The 6,286-nt window shown below is 36.0% G+C and overlaps 1 protein-coding gene across 1 annotated transcript in view; it reads left to right on the forward strand.

Annotated features, from left to right (window-relative positions):
* LOC106461158 (delta(3,5)-Delta(2,4)-dienoyl-CoA isomerase, mitochondrial-like) overlaps window positions 1-6,286 on the forward strand; it is a 24,962-nt gene that overhangs the window by 3,140 nt on the left and 15,536 nt on the right. The window lies entirely within an intron of this gene.

A 6,286-nucleotide genomic window follows, 5' to 3' on the forward strand; every position in this document is an offset into this window, starting at 1 on the left:
TCGCTAAAGTTTCTTCGGAAAGAATTTTTACGAAAAATTAACTAACGAACGGAGACATAACAGTAGTATCTGTAAGGATGGATGATATTCATCATCAAGTGTGTTCGAACTTAAAAACGTCTGCCAATTCCATGAAGCTATGTTATGATAAGAGATCAACCGAAGTCAGCTTTGTGCCAGGAGACAAGGTGTGGTTGTATAATCCCAAGAAGACCAAAGGGAAGTCTCCTAAGTTGTCTTCTCCATGGGAAGGCCCATATGACATAGTGGATCGTCTTTCAGATGTGACTTTCCAAATAAAATATGGTCGGCAAGGTAAGCTGAAAGTAGTGCATGCCAACAGGCTTTAGCATTATCACGGTCCAGGACATTTCAGTTGGAATGAAATGAACAATGGAACAAATGACGCTGCTGAAGATGTGTCACCTTAAAAAGCCACTGTTGAAGAAGAAACTCCACCCAGTTTTGAGATTTGAGAAAACAGTGAAGCTGTTAATGAAGTTACTATCACAGATGTGACTGCTACCAATAATGGGACATTTCCTGATAGAGCAGATGAATCCCACGTAAAGCAGAAGCCAATAAGATGGAGAACAATACAAACGTAGAAACGTTCCTTAAAATTAAGAGACTTTGTCGTATTTTAATTTTGATTTTATAGATTCTGTACATTTAATTAAGTTATTGTTAATTATCTGTAGGTTTAATGTAAGTGGTTATTGTTCGGGACGAAATACTAAGGAAGGGGCAGTGTTACAACAGCAGAAGTCACGTGATGCTGCTCGTGCATGCGTGAATGAGTTTTCCGAATTATGGGGGAACTCCTCGAATTTTGTCGAAGCCTCTTTGTTAGTATATAGGCCTGTTGAGTAAAGCCATTGGACAATGATGAATGTATAGTTAAGCGAACGGTAGTTACGGTTTTTCAGGAAATATAAAGTGTGTGTTTCATACTTGTAGAGAGCGAAGTTATCGAGATTGTGAATCGCTTTGATTTATAGCATGTATTATAAAAGTTGTTAAGTTTAAACTGACGAGAAACGTCCAGACTGTGAAATTACTATGTTCTAAAAGTTTGTATTGATAAAGAATAAACTGGTTTAATCAAGAAAGGACTTGTATCGCTGAAGTTTTTCAGAAAGAATTCCTATTGGAAATTAACAAACAAGCAGATACATAACAGTTGTGTAGACAGATAGTTCAATTATTTTCACCAGATAATTTAAAAGATCCCACCAGCAAAATAACTACACGACTACATTGGTATCAAAAGAGGGATAACATTTTGGTGAAAAGTAAAATATAACTTTAACTGTTGAAGATGATAACCACGAGGTCAAAGAGAGAGAATTAAGAGTTATGTGGAATGATGAAAGTATTAAGACAAAAGCAGGAAAAACAAGATAGAAAATTTAAAGAAGATGAAGAAGAAAGTAATAAAAATTAGAAGAAGGGGACAACAAATTGGAAGAACATAACAGGAATTTAAGAGAGTAGTTAAAAGGAAAGGACATAATATTTAAAGAGAAATTGTTTGTTTGTTTTTGAATTTCGCGCAAAGCTACACGAGGGCTATCTGCACTAGCCGTCCCTAATTTAGCAGTGTAAGACTAGAGGGAAGGCAGGTAGTCATCACCACCCACCGCCAACTCTTGGGCTACTCTTTTACCAATGAATAGTGGGATTGACTGTTACATTATAATGCCCCCATGGCTGAAAGGGCAAGCATGTTTGGTGTAATGGTGATTCGAACCCACGACCCTCAGATTGCGAGTCGAGCACCTTATCCACCTGGCCAAGAGAAATTGAATCAAAAATAAATCTGAAGAAAATATCAATGAAGCTATAAGGGATATACAGAGAAATTGCAACAACAAGTTTGAACAAATGCTGAAAGACACCAGCAAAGTTCTAAAGGACATTGACAAATTCAAAAGCAAAGTAAAAAAGAACACTGATGAAATCCAAAGTGAAGTAAAGATAGACATCAACAAAGTGGGGGAAAATATCTAATATAGATCAAAACATCTAGAAAATAAATTATGAAATGCAAAGACTAAGCCAGTCACACCTCTTTCCGTATTTGCTCAAGAGTTCCTACCCAAAAAGAAAACCATTTACTACCAGATATAGAATTTATTTGCCTTAATATATTACTAGTAGTGCTGTGAAACCTGTTGCTGAAGAACCTTCGTGGATTAATCCAGTAATGCCACTACCAAATCCAGTTCAAGAATTTATCTGGCCTAGTCAACATTGACCAATAAATAAAACCAATAGACTATGATGCAAAGTTGCCATACAAAGCTCATTTTTAAATAATTTCTAGACTCTAGAGTAAATGGATGGAATAGGGTAAATCAAGCTATCTATCTTGCTGCCCATCTAATTAATTAACCTTCCAGCTGAGAGGAATAATGAGTTTCAAGTATCTATAACCAACTTATCCAACAGGTTTGGAGTGTCATACCAGAAAGAAGTTTTTAGAGCAAAGTTCCAGTATAGGATACAAAGGAAAGAAGAGACCTTAGCTAAACTTACAGAAGATTTGGAAAGGCTTGTCCATATATCTTAGCCAGATACTCCTTATGAAATGATGGATCCATTGGCAACTGATTAATTTTTACACTATAACAGACGAAGAGACGAGGATCAGGCTAAAGCAAAGTAGTTGTACATCCTTAAGTAAAGCTCTGCAGTTGAAAATGGAACTATAATTCATTAAAGTTGCAGATAAACAACTAAAGAGACGATGTCAAAGTTATGGGATCATCAGGTCGAGTTGTGATGAAACATCACCTCCCAATGATGACAGTATAAAAATACTAAAAGGACTAATTAGACAACTATAAACATAATGGAGGGAATGAACCACAAGATAATGAGTGCTTCAAGTATAGTTTAAAAGTACGTATTGCAAAGAAATGCAGACAAAAGTTTGTAGGGAATAAGAACTCCTTTCAAAGGATATCACAAATGAAGAACTATTATATATGTAATAAACCTGGCCATTACCAAGGGCTAACCAGACATTAGAAATGGGAATTTGCTGGACTTGTGCAGCAAAGTTCAAGTGAAACTATCCACATGCCCCAAATAAAATAAGAATATTATTTTTTAAAGAAACCATTCCATGAGTCCATGGTTTTTTTTTTTTTTTATGGAAATCCTTGCAGTGTGTTTATCAACACAGATTCTACAGGTATGATAGTTGGATCTGATTTGGTATTGAAAAGTTGGAAACTGTTTCCAGATATGAAGAAAGAAGAGGGGATCGTGCAAGTGGACATAAGGTTCCAGCAAGAGGAAAATTAGAAGTTACCCTTACTGTGCCTTTTGATGTGTGGGAAATTGCATTAAAGAAGAGTGCATATTTGGAAATGACTGCATGCAGAGTCAGTGATTTTAGGTTATGCTAGCTTCAAATAGCTTTGCAGTCTATGACCAGGAAACCCCTGTGAATAACATGACAATTACTAGAAAAGAAATTGGACTTCCCATGACAACCAGTCACTATATCACTGAGAAGTGAAGTACTGATACCAGGACTTGTTAAAATATATTTTCATCTAGTGACTGAGCTATAATAGAACCAAACACTCCAGGGATGTCCTGATGGGTTCATGGTTGGTAGATGTTTTTATGAACTAGAATAATAAAGGTGTCACCATTAGAGCCATGATTAAAACAAGCTACAATATTTGAGTCAAATTTCGATAGGACATTGCAACATGTGAGGCTGTACAGGTAGTAATTCACATTGAGAAACATCAAAAGTAGTCACATGTGAAGAAATATGTAGGAAGTTTAACATCAAACCCTTACATAAGGACAGCTTACCAACTCACAAGAGTTATATGATCAGAGATGTAGTCTTAATAAATGATCAGTGCCAGCAGTTAGTTAACTTGTTCACAGAATACCATGACACCTTCTCCAGTGGACCACATGACTTAGACAAAATGAATAATATATCTCAAAAGATTGATACTGAGGATGCAGCCCTAATAAGTCAGTTAGCCAGATGTCTTTCACCTGCAAAATAGACTGAGGCTTTCAAAGAGATAGAAGCCATGAAGGAACAGGAAGTGACAGAACTGAGTACTAGTTCTTGAGCATCACCTATTTTACTTATGAAGAAGAAGGATGAATCCACAACATTCTGTATGGAATATCGGAAGGCGAATATAGTTACAAAGAAGGATGTGTACTCAGTGCTGAGGATTGAGTTTAACTTTGATGCTCTGTCAAAATTGTTTTCAACATTGCATCTTAAGAGTGGTTATTGGTAACTGAAAATAGACAAAGCAAGTAGATAGGAGACAGTTTTTACCACAGGAAATGGATTATGGTAATTTATTGTGTTACCATTTGCATTCTTTAATACTCCTAGTACATTGCAATGACCAATGGAGTATGCTCTGTCTGAACTACCCTGGAACATTGTACTTACCTACTTGAATGACTTAATTGCACATGGGAAAATCTGTGATAATGCTTATAAAGCGATAAAGAAGGTTGTGGATTGATTAAGGAAAGAGAACATTAAGCTGAACTTAAATAAGTGTGAATTATCCCACTAGGTTAATTTCACTAGACAAGTAGTCAGCAGAGAAGGAATGCCTTCAGATTGATTAAAGACTGACTCTAGCTAGAGTTGGACAACACCAATGAACCTGCATGAAGTAAGAGGACTTCTGGGTCTGTGGAGTTACTATCATCATTTCGTAAAATCTTTTCCTGATGCGGATCATCCTTACATAAACTACTCGAGAAACCATAAAAGTTTTGTAGGACTGCTGATTGTGAACAAGCATTCAACAAACTCAAGAAAGAATTGATCACTACTTCTGAATTGGCATGCCCAGGAGTAGAAGATCCACTCATTGAGATATGTATGTCAGTGATATTGCAGTGAGAACAGTTCTGTCACAATAACAACTCAGAAAAAATATGTAGTTGCCCACTACAGAAAGACAATGAATTCCACAGAAAGGAAGTATTCTATAATTTGAAAGTAACTACTGAGTGTTGTTTAAGCTATAAGTTACTTCCATAATTATATATATGCGAGAACAGATACATCATGGTTGGCATGGGCTATTCGACCAAATGGACAAAAATATATGCTATCCCTAACCAGGAAGCAGAAAATCTTGCAAATAAACTTGTCAATAAAGTGATTTTATGATTTGGTGTGCCCCTGGAACTTCACTCGGATCAGGGTACAGAACTTTGAATCAGACTTTTCAGTCCAAATAGCCATATGTTTAAATGAACATCATAAAATTTAAAGCAGTACTTGAAGCTACCAGTAATGCACCATCATCACTGATGGTTCAGGAAAAAGTGCCATTAGACATTCTGTACTCTCGTCCAGACAACAGTTGCTCACTAAAGTCTTAAGGATATTAAGAAACATCATCAATGAAACATGACCTTACCTGAGAAAAACGTAAATCAGTTAGTGATAATATGAAATGTCACTATGATATTAATGCTGAAAAGACTGTGTTTCATTGAGGTGACACAGTATATCTTTATAGTTCCCACCACAAGAAAGGATGAAATTAAATTTTTAAGCAGGTGCTTGGAGGGGTCATACAGTATGCTGAAAAGAATCATTGACATGTTTTACTGAATCCAGAAGGATAGTCAATCCAAGTCAAAGGTCATCCTTCCTGATTGTCTTTGGAAACATGTCAGTGAGAGAACAGCCAACTGGGTAACTTTAAAGAGAACGTGTCAACAAAAACCCAGAGTTCCTGTCGAGGTTTCTTCCAGAGGATCATCAACATTAAAGCCACCAGTGTATTCATCTGAAAACCTATCTAGGGAGAATTCTCTCAGTGACAAGACACCATCTCATCCACATACTATGTTACTTAGAAGACTATCCAAAAAGACTTGGTGAATAGACAGTTTATTGTAGTTTTACTAATATTATTATTTAGTATTAGAAATGTTCAAGTGACTTCAAAGTCTGGGAAGAGTGCAGTGATGTAAGCTATATTTTTAATGTATTTTCTAAGTTTGTAGTAGTAAAATGCCTTGAATGTGACGTCCAATTTTTAAAAGTATATTCGAATATTTATTATAAATAAAAAGTGTCATGGGGTTACTACGAAAGTGCAGAGTGATTTTTGGGACCAAAAGTAAACTAGTCATTGTTAGAGTTACTTTGTAAAAAGTAAGTTGATTTATTTTACGTTAGTTAACGTCATTTGTAAGCCTATGTTGCGTCATCGAGATCACGTGACAATTCTCACGCCCTCTTGTTTCTAGA

Source organism: Limulus polyphemus, unplaced genomic scaffold (genome assembly GCF_000517525.1).
Source record: "Limulus polyphemus unplaced genomic scaffold, Limulus_polyphemus-2.1.2 Scaffold906, whole genome shotgun sequence".
Classification (NCBI taxonomy): Eukaryota; Metazoa; Arthropoda; class Merostomata; order Xiphosura; family Limulidae; genus Limulus; species Limulus polyphemus.